Here is an 18,280-nt window from a genome sequence, read left to right as displayed (position 1 = left end):
GTTATACCAATTTCTGCTGCTGTTGATATTGGCCGATACTCATCTGACCAGAAATCCTTTTCTTCCTTCCACTTCACTTCACTGACCCCTACTATATCTAGATTGAGCATTTGCATTTCCCTTTTCAGATTTTCTAGGTTCCCTACTAAGTTCAAGCTTCTGACATTCCACGTCCCGATTCGTTGATTATTCAATCTTTTTCTCATGGTAACCTCCCTCTTAGCAGTCCCCTCCCGGAGATACGAATGGGGGACTATTCCGGCATCTTTTGCCAATGGAGAGATCATCATGACACTTCTTCAACTACAGGCCACATGTCCAGTGGATACACGTTACGTGTCTTTAATGCAGTGGTTTCCATTGCCTTCTGCATCCTCATGTCGTTGATAATTGCTGATTCTTCCGCCTTTAGGGTCAATTTCCCACCCCTAGGACAAGAGAGTGCCCTGAACCTCTATCCGCTCCTCCGCCCTCTTTGACAAGGCCGTTGGCAGAACGAGGCTGCCTTCTTATGCCGGAAGTCTTCGGCCGCCAATGCTGATTATTTATCAAAGTTTAGGCAGTGGCGGGACGTTTTTGATTATGATTTTTTTTTCTTAGTCTCATTTTGTTCGTTATAGTTCGTTGACATTGTTCGTGGCGGACATCCCCTGACGCCCATTGAAGTTCGTTATTGATCCATTCACTCAGTTATTTTTATTACAGAGGGCAGCTAACCCTCTGACCGAACACGCTGAGCTACCGTGCCGGCATTTTTTGTGGCTCAGCAATAGCCGATCACTACGAAAAATACATTACAGACTCATTTAATGTTCCCCTCCACGGAAATCTGTAGTAAAAGGCGAAAGATTTAGTCGATTTCAAGGGAAACCAGAGTGGATCAAAGACGCTACAGCTAGACCACGAGTACCCTATTCGTATAAAAACTATACAACAAGTGATCAAAATTACCCGAACGCTTACTAGTTAACGTTAATAGGTGGGTGGGTCCATCCTCCACCATTATGACGACTTCAAGTCGGTGGAGACACTTTCAGTGAATATCTGTGGAGAAATGGCAGTCCATTCATCCTCCAAGAGCCGAAATAAGTGAAAGTCTTGGAGTGAAGTCGACGTACGCACTGATCCCATAGGTGTTCCTTTCGTCTCACGTCGGGACACTGGGCAAGCCATTCCGTTTGAGCAACGTTAATGTCCACAAAACATTGCCCCACATATGCTGCTGTGCTACTGTAATCAGTACACGATGCTAAAAAATGTGTTCGTGTCATTCCTCTGTAGCATTTTCTCAAGCGCAGTAAGCATATCACTACTTAACCACTAGAAACACCCCGTAACACCACATTCTCACTATTTCATGGCAGGTAACTTTCTACAGGCATTCGCCAAACCCAAACCTTTGCTTGTGATTTATGCAACATATAGCCTGTTTTCAGTCAGCTAGTTCCCAGTAGCGTGGCTCTGTGCCCCACGTAAAAGTGTCGCTTAGCATTGTCTGCAGAAATGTGTGACTATGAGGAACTACTCGAACACTGTGCACCCATTCCTTTTAACTTCCTACGCATAGTCGTTGAGCTAGCTGTACTGCCGGCTACACTTTGTAACTAACGAGTGATTGCCCGTTCAAATGTCAGAGAATTTCTGGTCGGCGCAGTGAACGGGTTTTTGAGTCTTTTCTGAACTCAGTAGTTTCCTAAGAACGCAGCAAAATAATCCTGTTTCACTACTACTGCGACCAAACCCTTATTAGAGTGCCTTATTCTTTTGTAATTTCGTGGAACAGAATAAAAGAAATTATGTATATATCATATTGAGACAATACCATCAAATCGCATCACTAAACCGCACAGCCTGACAAATATTCCGCTCGGCAGTGATGAATTTAATCCCTTTTAAACAAAAGAAAAACTGCTTTCATGGAGATGTGAAAAGCTGCGGCATTTCGTGAATGCATTTCCCAGAAATTTCTCGTACTTTTATATTTGTAGAGATACTGTATCTGTAACGAATAAATGAGAACGGCATTCATTCAGCCGAAGTACGCAGTAGTAAGGTCGTTTAGTTTTCCTATTTCAGATGTATCTACAATATTAAAAGTAAACCACAATTCTATCACATATTTCGCTTGAGCGAATGCCGTTGTCATTTATTCGCCACAGGCACAATAGCTCTACAAAGGCAAAGGAACAAGAGATTTCAGTGAATTGATTTCGTGGAATGCCGTATCTTTTGCCATTTGAGTTTAAGCTTCATTTTCTCCACAAAAGCAAGTTTTCTCCTGTTTTAAATTGATTCAATGCAGACGTCAATAGATGCAGCTTCATTGCTGCAAACGAAATTCCACTCCCATCTAACTTACCAATACCAGTTCGAATTAACGATAGATTCTCTCTGTCTACGGGTAGATAAGAAGTAAAATTGTAGACGCCATCTCCGCCAGATTCACCTCTCGTACTGCTTCTTGCAGCGGTGTGGTTTATTTTTCTGACTCCCTATTCACATTGAAAGGACTCAGATTTCGTGAAATCCTCAAAAAACACGGCTTACCCTGAGACTGCGTATATGCTTCTCAGCTGAGAAAAGCTGTAAGAAAACTAGCTGCGTCATACGTCCATGTCGACAGTGTGTATGATGAGCTGATTTTACCAGATCCATCTATAACACTAAATAAAGAAAAATCCTCGAAGAAGTGAATCTTATCAGTAGTGGATGCTATTGAACTCCGTGTTGGGTGTAGAAAAATTTACGCTACCAGTCACAATGAAAGTTTATTTATTTGCCACACGACCGGTTTCGTGGTTCCGCCTATCCTCAGGTGTTTATACATTCATGTAAACACCTGAGGATGCTCGCAAGCCCGATACCGGTTGTGTGACAAATAAATATCCTTTCATTGTGACTGACAGTGAAATTTTTCTACATGCTTGAAGAAGATTCCGTTCTGCATTGTGTGTCTTTTGTACACGCTTTTGCTACCAACTCACTCCCAGTATACAGCTCCAGACAAAAGCAAAAACGAACACGAACACAGCTTGTATCAATCTTGCCGCACAATCTTTAATATTATTATTCAGAGTGGACACTGAAAGAACAGCAATGTTGTTGGATGATGAATATTTTTCAAACACACACCGTCTGACAGTTTTGAAAGTTCGCTTATACGCCGCCGGAAAAAAAAGAAGAACTGGAAAGGCAACGTCTATTTTGATTCGAAGACGCCATATACCAGCAGGGGTTCAAAATGGTTCAAATGGCTCTGAGCACTATGGGACTTAACTTCTGAGGTCATCAGTCCTCTAGAACTTAGAACTACTTAAACCTAACTAATCTACGGACATCACACACATCCATGCCCGAGGCAGGATTCGAAACTGCGTCCGTAACGGTCGCGCGGTTCCAGATTGAAGCGCCTAGAACCGTTCGGCTACTCCGGCCGTCTACCACCAGGGGGATATTAGATGTACTGATAACGGTTTCAACGTTGTCCGACAGCAGATAGCGTAGTGACATGGTTACTAGAGCGCCGTCTGTTTTTACCCTTTAACAAAAATTCTCACAGCCAGAAGGCTAAAAAAACATGGTTCAAATGGCTCTGCACTATGGGACTCAACTGCTGTGGTCATCAGCCCCCTAGAACTTAGAACTACTTAAACCTAACTAACCTAAGGACATCACACACATCCATGCCCGAGACGGGATTCGAACCTGCGACCGTAGCAGTCGCACGGTTCCGGACTGCGCGCCTAGAGCTGCGAGACCACCGCGGTCGGCCAGAAGGCTCAGTATGGTGCAAACGCGTGATGCAAGCAGGCAGCCTCGCCACGGAGACCCACTCGTGCTTCCTACAACCAAGGAGGCGAGTTTGAAAGGGGTGAAATTGTGGCCTTCCGAATGTCTGGTTAGTTCTTTCGGAGAATTGCCACACAAACTGGACGTGCTGCGTGAGCTGTGCAACGATGCTGATCTCAATGGACACGTGAACATTTTCATAACCTTAGATGAAGTTCTGGTCGTCCACGCCGCACAGACGCCCGACGAGATTGTCGTATTGGAAGGACAGCAGTGGCAGATCGTACAGCTACCACAGCTCAAATGAGGTGGCTTGTGAGTGCAGACCTGTCAACACAAACTGTTGGGAATCAGGTATTAGCAGTGGGATTACGGGCACGGACACCTCTTGCCGCCGGCCGCTGTGGCCGAGCGGTTCTAGGCACTTCAGTCCGGAACCGCGCTGCTGCTACGGTAGTAGGTTCGAATCCGCCTCGGGCATGGAAGTGTGTGGTGTAAGGTTAGTTAGGTTTAAGTAGTTCTAGGTCTATGGGACTGATGACCTCGATGTTAAGTCCCATAGTACTCAGAGCCATTTGAACCACTTTTGAACACCTATTGCCTGTCTTCCACTCACGCTACAGCATCGACGTCCACCGCTCGACTGACGCCGTCAAAGGGTCACTTGGAAGATGGAGTGGCGCGCCGTGTCTTCAGCGATAAAGGCAGATTCTGTCTGTACACAAGTGATGTTCGTCTGCGTGTACGACCCCGAGCTGATGAGCACTGTTTCGTAGAATACTTTCGTCCAAGATACACTGGCGTCCTACTGGGGCTTATGGGCTGGAGTGCGATAATCCACAACTCTCGTTCACTTGTGCTGTTTCTAACCGCCGATCGGTACTCGTAGAGTGTTGTTGGACCCATTCTTTTGCCATTCTTGTAACAGGAAGGTGATATGTTGTTCCAATATGATAATGTTCGCCCACACACTCTCGTAAAACTCAACGCACTTTGCAAGACGTGTGCCTTTTATCAGAATGGGTCGACACCAAGATACACTGGCGTCCTACTGGGGCTTATGGGCTGGAGTGCGATAATCCACAACTCTCGTTCACTTGTGCTGTTTCTAACCGCCGATCGGTACTCGTAGAGTGTTTTTGGACCCATTCTTTTGCCATTCTTGTAACAGGAAGGGGATATGTTGTTCCAATATGATAATGTTCACCCACACACTCTCGTAAAACTCAGCGCACTTTGCAAGACGTGTGCCTTTTATCAGAATGGGTCGACACCTTGTACCTGAGAACCGTTGATCTGTAAATATATCTTCAGTGAATTGGAAACCTCTAAAAGGGTGTACTAATTTTTTGTTTGAAGTGACAACGGCTACTGGAGCGTCGATGATGGCGAAATGATGATAAGAACAACACGCACATCCAGTCCCAAGCAGAGAAAATCTCTGAGCCGGCCGAGAATCGAACCCACGGCCACGTGATCGAGAGTGAGCACCGCTAAGCAAAAGACCACTTTCTGCTCCCAGATGTTCCCGAATCGTCACATTCGGGCTCAGGAAATTTAGGATAATGACTGCACAACACACCACGCACAATTTTTACCCTTCAGAAGAGATTCCACTCACACGAAAAAAAAAAAAATCCGAAATTTTCATAAACGGCATCCACGTTTGATCTCCACACTTTTCTGATACGTCACAATTTATGAAAATTCGCTATTACTCGTACTTAACAATATTGTATGGAGCTCCAACCTACACGACCCATCGTCACAAGAGCTGACCAGCGATTCGTTCTAATTCACGCGTGAAATTGCTTTCCCAATACCAAAGCAGTTGAAAGATCTCTCCTCTGCTTGGCCGAACACAACAACAATCAGCTTCCTACTTTGATTCTTATAATCCAGTTCTCTTCATCCGATTAGGTTCCTTTCAGATTACGCTGATACTATAGCTCCCTAATTAGCACTCATATACAACCGCTCGCTCACCGATAGATCTGTACCTACAGATTGGAAAATTGCGCAGGTCGCACCAGTGTTCAAGAAGGGTAGTAGGAGTAATCCATTTAACTACAGACCTATATCATTGACGTCGGTTTGCAGTAGGGTTTTGGAGCATATACTGTATTCAAACATTATGAATCACCTCGAAGGGAACGATCTATTGACACGTAATCAGCATGGCTTCAGAAGACATCGCTCTTGTGCAACGCAGCTAGCTCTTTATTCGCACGAAGTAATGGCCGCTATCGACAGGGGATCTCAAGTTGATTCCGTATTTCTAGATTTCCGGAAAGCTTTTGACACCGTTCCTCACAAGCGACTTCTAATCAAGCTGCGGAGCTATGGGGTATCGTCTCAGTTGTGCGACTGGATTCGTGATTTCCTGTCAGGAAGGTCGCAGTTCGTAGTAATAGACGGCAAATCATCGAGTAAAACTGAAGTGATATCAGGTGTTCCCCAGGGAAGCGTCCTGGGACCTCTGCTGTTCCTGATCTATATAAATGACCTGGGTGACAATCTGAGCAGTTCTCTTAGATTGTTCGCGGATGATGCTGTAATTTACCGTCAAGTAAGGTCATCCGAAGACCAGTATCAGTTGCAAAGCGATTTAGAAAAGATTGCTGTATGGTGTGGCAGGTGGCAGTTGACGCTAAATAACGAAAAGTGTGAGGTGATCCACATGAGTTCCAAAAGAAATCCGTTGGAATTCGATTACTCGATAAATAGTACAATTCTCAAGGCTGTCAATTCAACTAAGTACCTGGGTGTTAAAATTACGAACAACTTCAGTTGGAAGGACCACATAGATAATATTGTCGGGAAGGCGAGCCAAAGGTTGCGTTTCATTGGCAGGACACTTAGAAGATGCAACAATTCCACTAAAGAGACAGCTTACACTACACTCGTTCGTCCTCTGTTAGAATATTGCTGCGCGGTGTGGGATCCTTACCAGGTGGGATTGACGGAGGACATCGAAAGGGTGCAAAAAAGGGCAGCTCGTTTTGTATTATCACGTTATAGGGGAGAGAGTGTGGCAGATATGATACACGAGTTGGGATGGAAGTCATTACAGCATAACGTTTTTCGTCGCGGCGAGACCTTTTTACGAAATTTCAGTCACCAACTTTCTCTTCCGAATGCGAAAATATTTTTTTGGGCCAAACCTACATAGGTAGGAATGATCATCAAAATAAAATACGAGAAATCAGAGCTCGAACAGAAAGGTTTAGGTGTTCGTTTTTCCCGCTCGCTGTTCGGGAGTGGAATAGTAGAGAGATAGTATGATTGTGGTTCGATGAACCCTCTGCCAAGCACTTAAATGTGAATTGCAGAGTAGTCATGTAGATGTAGATGTAGATCCTCACACCAATACCAATTCTAAAATTGGTTTAGATAAACTTAAATAGGCTGATGTACAAAACGTAAGGGCGAAATTAACATTCCTACGGTGTTTAACTGCCAAGAAACATAGCTGGACAAAACTTGGACCATACATAGATAGAACTGCTACATTATAGTAAAGAAGGTAACTGAAAGATATACGCAATGAACGAACACGAATGACACTGCTGTCAGATAGTAATTACACTAATGTCTCCGAGATTCGTGATGTCCTCTGGGCATTAAAAAAGGCGGGACATGCTTCTTGATAGAGTACTTGATCACCACGGACGGCAGTGCATGCCCTGCAAAGTGATAGCTTGCTGCCCAAAATGTTGGCAAGGAATTCTTGCGGTAGGGCGTTCCAGTCCTTAACCAGAGCGATTGACAGCTTTCGGATGGTTGGTGGTGCACGCGGGCATGCCGCAGTAAGTCTCCCCAGCGTATCCCACACAGCTCGACGGCGTTTAAGTCGGAAGAACGGGCAGGCCAGTCGGTCTCGTTCCATGATCTCCCCCACCTGGACTGTTTCACACGATCTCGCGTTGTCATAAAAAAAAATTCAGGACCGAAAGTACCCCTGAGAAGAGGCACAAAGGGAAGAAGTCAGAGTAATGAATAATGTTGACCAATGAGAGTAACGTGTACAAAGATTCTGAGATCAGTACGCCTATGGAACGTTGGCCGTCCCCACACCATAACACCTGGACCACTAAACCGAGGATGCCGGCAATATGCTTGGGTGCATAACTTGTTCTCGCCTCTCGCCATGTGAGAGTACGGCCAGCATCGTCGAACATGATCGTTTTGGTGGTCCAGGAGTGTTCTGGGACGGCGAGGACAGATACGAGAATGCAATATTCGAGATTGATGTCTGTGCCAGTTTTTCTCTAGAGCTCAGAGATATTGGTGATGAACAGGAGAGGTCTTCAAAAAATATCAAACACATGTCGTCGTACGCTAAGACGTAAGTACTCCTAAAAAGCATGTTCCGCCTCTTTAATGCCCAGGAGACGTCAAGAATCGCGGAGACATTAGTGTAATTAATATCTGCGAACGAAAGTGACATTCGTGTTCGATTTTGAAAATCTAAATTTGTGTTCAGTGACATCAAAAATATATAAGGTGTAGTTTTAAGAAAATTGAACTAACAATACATATAAAAGTTTTCACTAAACTTTAAACAGAGAAATGATTTTTCAAAACTGCATGCACTACAAAATAAAAACGGTTCAACCTATTAACTTATACCTTTCACCCCCAAAATTTAATCACATTTTTGGGAGCTTGTACCTAAAATACGCGAAATTTATTAACATCAACTATTTTTTGTAAAGCCAAACAGAGTGAAACAAATCGCAAAATATCGAACTCGAAGTTCGACTTTCCACCATACCGTCAAAGTTATTTCATTGTGTTTATGTATAACCTCCCATAAATTTAATGATGTCATCCATCTTTCATTTGAGACAACTTCTGAGGGGTTACACTGCACGCAGACTTCAAATTCGTAGGCCCTTGATCAAACCATAATTAAGGGTGCCATTTTTTAATGAAAATCTAAAGTCCAAAGTATGATTAATCATAATCTCGAAACACATCTTTTGTTTTGCCTTTTCAATCTCTCAAAAAAAAATCGAGCTTCCTCTACTTGTTGCTCATTTCAATCACAACTTGGCCTTAAGTGCAACAAGGTTAACACCCCTATACCGTAATAGAAATGTATGGCTTATGAGGAACTGTTCGACCTTTATACCTCATTAATCCCCCTGCAAACTAACACCGACAAGAAGAAAGGACAGGATAGTGGGACATCTGTTAAGGCATCAGGGAATAACTTCCATGGTACTGGAGAGAGCTGTAGAGGATGAAAACTGTAGAGGAAAACAGACATCGGAATACATCCAGTTAACAATTGAGGACTTAGATTAAAACTGCTACTCTGAGATGATGATGTTGGCGCACGAGTAAAATTCGTGGCAGGTCGTATGAAACAGTTGGAGGACTGAGGCCTAAAAAAACAGGAATGCGGTAATATACAGTAATGCAGAGGAACTGGGTTCGATTTCCAAAGCTGCCAGGAATTTCTCCTTGGTGCGACTACTGGAACGGGGTGCTCTCGGTCTCGTGAAGTGAATTGAGGACTTTTGTGGTTGGCAGGAGAGCCAACACCGTGTTACTAGAGGAGGCCGAAAGGCACGCGATTTAGCTCACGCAGGCTGGCGTGAGGTCTGGAACAGGACATGGAAATTAGAATTTAGAAACAACGGACGTAGCTGGTGGAATACTTAACTTTAATCCATTAATGATGAACGTCGCTCTTGACGGTACATAGTTCACAATATCAATAGTAACTGATAATGGCGCCATGCTAGGTCGTAGCAAATGACGTAGCTGAAGGCTATGCTAAACTACCTTCTCGGGAAATGAGAACGTAAGTAGGCAGTGAACCATCGCTAGCAAAGTCGGCTGTACAACTGGGGCGAGTGCTAGGAAGTCTCTCTAGACCTGCCGTGTGGCGGCGCTCGGTCTGCAATCACTGATAGTGGCGACACGCGGGTCCGACGTATAGTACCGGACCGCGGCCGGTTTAAAGGCTACCACCTAGCAAGTGTGGCGTCTGGCGGTGACACCACAAGGAACTACTTGACGTAGTGGTTGCGGCTCCAGGACAGGAAAACTGAGCTACATCTACATCTACATTTATACTCCGCAAGCCAGCCAACGGTGTGTGGCGGAGGCCACTTTACGTGCCACTGTCCGTGCCACTGTCATTGCCTCCCTTTCCTGTTCCAGTCGCGTATGGTTCGCGGGAGGAACGACTGCCGGAAAGCCTCCGTGCTCGCTCGAATCTCTCTAATTTTACATTCTAGAGATATAAGTAGGGGGAAGCAATATATTCGATACCTCGTTCAGAAACGCACCCTGTCGAAACCTGAACAGCAAGCTACACCGCGATGCAGAGCGCCTCTCTTGCAGAGTCTGCCACTTGAGTTTTCTAAACATCTCCGTAACGCTAGCACGCTTACCAAATAACCCTGTGACGAAATGCGCCGTTCTTCTTAGCTGCGTGCTAACTGCGCATGTCACCATACCGCATCCCATGACGCAATTTTCAGAGGATGATTCGACGGTCGTTCGGTGACGAGTGGCTCCTCCAGGGCCTATGGACGCACTTCATGCCTCATTTGTCAACCAGATGCCTAACGCAAGTGAAGTGTTCCTGAGCTACGGTACCAGCTGCAGATGAACTCTGGGACGCCTCAGAAAGAGAGGGAAGGAAGACTTGCGTTTTCACCCGTAGTCGTTCTCCGATGCCAGAGACGTCTGCACGTTGCTAGGGCTTGAGGCAAAGGAGCTGTTTTATGCACCCTTGCCGAGTAGCGCGTTCAGCAAGCGGAGTAGCGACGTGACAGACACCCGGACACGAGGGTGGGGATACGCTGAGGCCTCTTGGCGCGCCGCGTGTAACGAGCGGAGGCGCGGCGTCACACGGCGTCGCACGGCGTCGCGTGGCGTCCCGGCGGCCGGCGTCTGACGCGGCGGGGTGGCGGTATGGCTAACGACCGGCCGACAGCGCCTCGCGGTCTTAAAGGAGACAGGGCGTCGCGCGCCACGCGCTGGCGCGTCCCAACACACACGGCCAGTGGCGAGCCTCCACAAGGCGTGAACATCTCGACACAGGGCGACCCGTAGCTCCCAGGCTGCTGCTGTTGTTTTTTGGTCTTCAGTGAATGTCAGCTACAAGGCCGGACAAACAAGCTGTCTAACAACGATAAAGCAACAGCAGCAGGACGTAAGACGTGTTCCTCTTTACCTGTGGTTCCCAAAATTTCTGAGAATGCTTCTCCTGAGTTAACAGATCTTACACTACTGGCCATTAAAATTGCTACACCACGAAGATGACGTGCTACAGACGCGAAATTTACCCGACAGGAAGAGATGCCGTGATACGCAAATGATTAGCTTTTCAAAGCATTCACACAAGGTTGGCGCCGGTGGCGACACCTACAAATTGCTGACAACCGATTTCTCATACACAAACAGTGGTGGTGGTGGTGGTGGTGGTGGTTAGTGTTTAACCTCCCGTCGACAACGAGGTCATTAGAGACGGAGCGCAAGCTCGGGTTAGGGAAGGATGGGGAAGGAAATCGGCCGTGCCCTTTCAAAGGAACCATCCCGGCATTTGCTTGAAGCGATTTAGGGAAATCACGGAAAACCTAAATCAGGATGGCCGGAGACGGGATTGAACCGTCGTCCTCCCGAAACACAAACAGCAGTTGACCGGTGTTGCCTGGTGACACGTTGTTGTGATGCCTCATGTAAGGAGAAGAAATACGCACCATTACTTTTCCGACTTTGATAAAGGTCGGTTTGTAGGCTCTAGCGGTTGCGGTTTATCGTATCGCGACATAGCTGCTCGCGTTGGTCGAGATCCAATGACTGTTAGCAGGATATGGAATCTGTGGATTCAAGAGGGTAATACGGAACGCCGTGCTGGATCCCAACGGCCTCGTATCACTAGTAGTCGAGATGACAGACATCTTATCCGCATGGCTGTTCAAATGGCTCTGAGCACTATGGGACTCAACTGCTGAGGTTATCAGTCCCTAGAACGTAGAACTACTTAAACCTAACTAACCCAAGGACATCACACACATCTATGCCCGAGGCAGGATTCGAACCTGCGACCGTAGCAGTCGCACGGTTCCGGACTGCGTGTCTAGAATCGCGAGACCACTGCGGCCGGCCCGCATGGCTGTAACGGATCGTGTAGCCACGTCTCGATCCCTAACAGATGGAGACGTCTGCGAGGCAAAACCATCTGCACGAACAGTTCGATGACGTTTGCAGCAGCATGGACTATCAGCTCGGAGACCTTGGCTGCGGTTACCCTTGACATCGCATCAGTCAGGAGCGCCTGCGATGGTGTACTCAACGACGAACCTGCGTGGACGAATGGCAAATGTCATTTTTTAGGATGAATCCGGGTTCTGTTTACTGCATCATGATTATCGCATAAGTGTTTGGCGACATCGCGGTAAACGCGCATTGGAAGCGTGTACTCGTCATCGCCATACTGGCGTATCACACGGCGTGATGGTATGGGGTGCCATTTATTACACGTCTCGGTCAGGCCTTGTTCGCATTGACACCACTCTGAACAGTGGACGTTACATTTCAGATGTGCTACGACCCGTGGCTCTACCCTTCATTCAATCCCTGAAAAAACCCTATATTTGAGCAGGATAATGCACTACCGCATGTTGCAGGTCCTGCACGGGCCTTTCTGGATACAGAAAATGTTCGACTGCTACGCTGGCCAGCACATTCTCCAGATTTCTTACCAACTGATAACGTCTGGTCAATGGTGGCCGAGCAACTGGCTCATCACAATACGCCAGTCACTACTCTTGATGAAGTGTGGTATCGTGTTGAAGCTGCATGTGCAGCTGTACCTGTACACGCCGTCCAAGCTCTGTTTGACTCAATGCCCAGGCGTATCAAGGCCGTCATTACGGCCAGAGGTGATTGATCTGGGTACTCATTTGTCAGGATATATCCACCAAAATTGCGTGAAAATGTAATCACATGTCAGTTCTAGTATAGTATATTTGTCCAATGAATACCCGTGTATCATCTGCATTTCTTCTTGGTGTAGCTATTCTAATGGGCAGTAGTGTAGCTAGCAACACCCCGCCCGCCGGCTCAGACCCGCTGCCTCTTTCCCGCCCCTCCCCCAACACCTCCCCTCCCTGACTTAAAAAATAATAATTTTCTTTGAACACTGCTAATTCTCAATATTGACGCTCGGCTGGACACTCGAGAACCTTGTATCAGCAGTGTACGCCGAGGAAGTCTATACTCATACATGGGCAGCTGTGCTCTTTCTAAATGCAACGAATAATATTAGGAGTCTTAGGACCCGTAGGATAAAAGGCTGGAATCGACTGGCAGTGTGTTTCCGGTACATTTCTACATTTACTGAAAACTTGAATTTGTACCGCACGGATAGAAATATGGTTGCTAAAAACAACCTGTCTCAATATCAATAACATAATGTCAACCACAGACAAGTTACTTCAAGCAGTTTCAAAGCTATATTGAATTTACCGATTAAATATCTAACAGAGACCGTCATCAGAAAACCTTCAATACAACATTTAACATTTTAATGTTCGGATATTAAGTTGCCGTCTCTTTATCTAAGAATAGATGATGAATGCAGCTAGCCGCTATCTCTGTGTAATGTCTTGTCTGTATAGACGTGTATTTGTTGCCTTTAAGATCCCTTCACCTTCACACATAAATCTATACAGTAAAGTAAGGCCCTCTCAGTTCTTAACTGATCCGTGATAAGACAGGCGAAAAATTAGACTAATGGAGGATTATTAGTATTATCTCCATTTTCATTCGCTCTCTCTCTTTCTCTCCTTTATCTATGTACGGTTTTTAATATAATATTTCATGACGTGAAATCAGCCAAATAGGATCTATGGTGGAGTCCTTCGTCTTGGTAATCAGCGGCTGGCTTGCTGTAAGAGATCTTTACATTTATTATTACTGTTAAACACTGCAGGCAGTCGGAAGAATCAATCGGTTGGACAATTTGTTCCTTTTACAAAATATTGCGAATGTGTACGAAGCCTTTTTGGACGATTTAACACAGACTCAGTGATTGCAGGCTGTCTTCGACACAGCTGAAACTTCCCCACTAATTACAGGGCCAACGTGATCATCAAATGATTCAGAAAAAACTCATTCGTTCATTCACTCCAGAACAAAAAAGTCACAAACCTTATTTACGGAGGAAATCGTGTATTAAATCCATCTCCATTACATGTCCAGATCTCCGGTGATTCCACGCCTTAATTATTTTCCTTTTACAATTTCTTTCTCTTCAAAGAAACCGCTAGCGGCACAAATGTTAATTGGCTCGCTTTAACGAGAAGAAAAACAGAATGTGTATCTCTCAGAAACACGTCAATCCCTCAACCGATACTCCAGAAGTTGTCTTAGTTACCACTCTAACAACCATGGAGAATGCATATATGCATCTCTGTTATTTCAAAAAATAAACGCACTAGAAAATACTTTGGCGTCGACGAGCTGTCGCCGCATGTATTACGAGAAAATCAGATCAGATAACTTTTCCAAAGTGAATGAATGTGGATGGTTTGATTGAAAATGATTAATTGGTGCGTGGTAGAGGGTATTTTCTGTGGGGACATTACAAACACTCACTTATTTACTGGACTGATAATAATTAAAATTTAAATGACTTTCAGAATCATGTTCAAAACCACAATGATAAGACAAGTCGGTGTAAACCACTTGTAGAAATACCAGAGTTTACACGATCAAATGTTTACCAGGCTAGCTTCCCTTTTGTTTTACGTGGACTTCTGCCATTGTATCTTCCCATAAACATGTTAATATGAATGATAACCAGGACATGGGACGTTAGAATGAAAGGACGGAACCCAATTTGGGAGACACACTTCGTACGGTACATAATGGTTTGTTAATTAATTAGTTTTATAGTCCGTATTTCATTTTGCACGATAACTCTTAATGCTGTGGAGCGAGACATTTTACATTTCATCGCAAATTAATTTGTGAATATGCCTATTTGTGAATATGCCTACTCACCACCTTTTTTCCTACGGGATGGGAGTTGCCAAGGAGAAACTTTTTCTGTTTGTTTTCAATTTTTACTTCGCTGTCTGTGAAACATTTTATATCACTGGATAAGTGATCAGAAATTTGCTGTAGCATTGTGCACCCCTTTTTGTGCTGAAGACATCCTTAACGTTTAGTAATGAATGTCATTTTTCTTTCTGGTACTGTAATCATGCACGTCATGAGAGAATAAATACACTGTGAAACAGAATGTCCAACTCCTTAAACAGATGTCTACAAGACTGTCGTGGTTGAGCACCACATAATATTCTTACAGCACGTTTCTGAACAACAATGACTCCTCTAAAATAAGTTACCCCAGAACATTATTGCAAGTGGCGCTATTGAAAGAAAATACGTAGAATATGTCAATTTACGGATTTGTCTCTCTCCAAGACTTGCAATGATTCTAGGTGCAAATGTGGCTGACATAAGTTGCTTTAGGAGTTTCAATGTAAATTCTCATCAAGTTTCCACTTCATGTATTATTTCTTCACCATATATTACACTTATTGATGTAGCGCTCCTAGATGTGCAGAACTGAATATGTTGTGTCTTGTTAAAACTGAAGGTGTGACCACACGGAGAAAACCGGTCAATGATACATTTAATAACATTGTTTACATTTCTTCTGTTTCTGTACGCATGCTTGGGTTGATTACAATACTAGTGTAAGAGCTAATTCTGCTTATTTTATATTGGATGGAAGATCCTTTACATGTATGAGGAACAGCAGTGATTCACACAGCCAAGTGCCTTCAATAACCCGCAGAAAATACCAACCGGCGCTATTTTATTGTTTAATGTTTCTACCATTTGTTTAGTAAATATGTAAATGGCTTTCTCTGTAGTGTAATTCTTCGAAAGCCAAACTGATTTGCTGAGGATACTATTGTTGCTAAGATAACATACCATTCTATAATACATCACTTCGCCAAACAATTTGCAAAATTTCAGCAGTAAAATAGATCCTTAGTTACTGCAATCTCTCCTATAACCTTTCATAAACAGTGGCATATTTCAGTAATTATGAACGTTTTGTTATCTATTGAGCTAAAAATTTACGATAATTATAATAATATTATAATTATATTGTATATTGTATTTCAGTGAAACAGGGACAAGATGGATACTAGGAAGATATTCACAGCTATTAACCTTTCCGTTGAAACTTCCTGGCAGATTAAAACTGTGTGCCAAACTGGGACTAACGTGGAACCGGTTCGGGAGTTGTGCTTGGATAACTGAGTCAATCAAACAATCCGCGAAAGGCAAATTTCCTAGGTTCGAGTCCCAATACATCAGAAAATTGTAATCTAGGGGAACCTGCAATTCACGCCCCGCTGCAAAGTGTGATTGTTTACCTTGTAAGTATACCACTCAGCTTAGCAGCACGGCTAATGCTGTTGATAGGAATTGTTTGAGTCAGCAGTGTGGGGAGTTCGTCGTGTCTGGGGCCGGAGTAAGCACGCAAGGCACATGTTCGTGGTAACCCGTCGAGTCCAAACATTAAGGAAAAACTATTTTTTTATTTTTTTTAAATTAATCTTTATTATCGTAGTAAGCAAGAATACAAGAAGACATCGGCAAAAAGTAAACAAGAAAATGTTTTAAGAAGGCGGTTTCACTTTAGAATTTAATTTTAAAATATTTCACAGAATTAACATCTTTATCATGGTAAGCAATGATTACAAGGAGAAATTGGCCAAAAATATACAATGAAATGTTTTAAGGAGGTGATTTCACTTTGGAGCCACTAGTACATACAATTTTCAATCACTGGTCATTTCATATCATACATTTGAAATCAATTTCGCATTTTCCCTGGACTCAGTCCCACACTGGAAACTCCCATGAAGTAATAACGCTTAAAACAAATTATAGTTCTAAATAAGAAGCGAAAATGGGCCAAAATATTTAATAAATCTGTATCAAAAGTAAATAGGCCTACTGCCCCAGATTCAAACCAGCAACCGTAGCAATCGCGCGGTTCCGCACTGAAGCGCCTAGAATCACTCAGCTACCTCGGCCGGCCCCAGTGATTTCATTTCGGAACAAGTCATAGAAGCAGTAGTAAAGACTAGAATTTACTTTACAGTAACTTTTGACCTACTTACTTCCATTGGCAATGATCTCTCCAATGCGATTACTACAAAAGAGCACATGTCACTCTCTCCTTCAGTCACGTAGCAGTCTCCAAGCCGTGCTCTGAACGCTATAGATCACTACTAGAATGTTGTACACTCGTAGAAGTACCTGAGTGTACAACTAAATGTATTTTCCTTGCAATAGCATCGGTAGTGTCATTGGTATTCAAAAGATTAAAGGTATGGAAGTGGATATAATACAGTTAATTAAGAGGGCAGGGACGAAACGATATTGCTAACGAATTACGATGAACGTATCCTACGTTGATCACTTCAAAAACTGGAAAAATTACCTCGAATTGGAATTACATGTATGAAAAGTAGAATTGTGATGTCAAAGAATTTCCTATAAGGGGTATGAATCCTAGTGACTGACATTTGATTATAAGTGCCAAAAGGATTTTGAAACTTGAACTGTTATTACACAGCACTTTCGCAGTGAACAATAGTACATAGTCGACTTTTATTGTGATAACATTGTTTAGGGCACGTGGTTGTGATACAAACTAGAAACGAGACTGCAACTTGTTAGTGTGTGATTTCCCTCCCTCCTACCACTCCCCACCCTCCCTGCCCCCATCACAGTACAATCTCAAGTTAACGATTACCGATAACCTTTAGTTCAGGTTGCAACAGCTAATTCCCCTGAAACATTGGACATATAGGGAGTTGAAACTTACGAATCACATATTTGAGATGATAATAAAGCATTGGACATTAAAATTGCTACACCAAGAATAAATGCAGATGATAAACGGGTGTTCATTGGACAAATATATTATACTAGAGCTGACATGTGATAACATTTTCACGCAATTTGGGTGCATAGATCGTGAGAAATCACCTCTGGCCGTAATAACGGCCTTGATATGCATGGGCATTGAGTCAAACAGAGCTTGTATGGCGTGTACAGGTACAGCTTCCCATGCAGGTTCAAAACGATACCACACTTCATCAAGAGCAGTGACTGGCGTATTGTGACGAGCCAGTTGCTCGCCTAGCATTGACCAGGCGTTTTCAATTGGTGAGAGATCTGTAGAACGTGTTGGCCAGGGCAGCAGTCGAACATTTCCTGTATCCAGAAAGGCCCGTACAGGACCTGCAACATGCGGTAGTGCATTACACTGCTGAAATGTAGGGTTTCACAGGGATCGAATCAATGGTAGAGCCACGGGTCGTATCACATCTGAAATGTAACGTCCACTGTTCAAAGTGCATTCAGTGTGAACAAGGCCTGACCGAGACGTATAACCAATGGCACCCCTTACCAACACGCGGGG

At 44.1% G+C, this 18,280-nt stretch overlaps 1 protein-coding gene and 1 non-coding gene across 2 annotated transcripts in view; one reads left to right on the top strand and one right to left on the bottom strand.

The window, feature by feature from the left end:
* The window catches only part of LOC126267877 (Down syndrome cell adhesion molecule-like protein Dscam2), a 1,296,028-nt gene that overhangs the window by 498,876 nt on the left and 778,872 nt on the right, over nucleotides 1-18,280 (top strand). The window lies entirely within an intron of this gene.
* On the bottom strand, nucleotides 761-879 carry LOC126268497 (U5 spliceosomal RNA). The gene has a single exon (XR_007549123.1). It is a non-coding gene; the product is annotated as a U5 spliceosomal RNA (small nuclear RNA).

The sequence above is a fragment of the Schistocerca gregaria genome, chromosome 4 (genome assembly GCF_023897955.1).
Source record: "Schistocerca gregaria isolate iqSchGreg1 chromosome 4, iqSchGreg1.2, whole genome shotgun sequence".
NCBI classification, from domain to species: domain Eukaryota; kingdom Metazoa; phylum Arthropoda; class Insecta; order Orthoptera; family Acrididae; genus Schistocerca; species Schistocerca gregaria.
The sequence above is the reverse complement of the archived record's forward strand: the minus strand, read 5'-3'. Positions and strand labels throughout refer to the sequence as shown.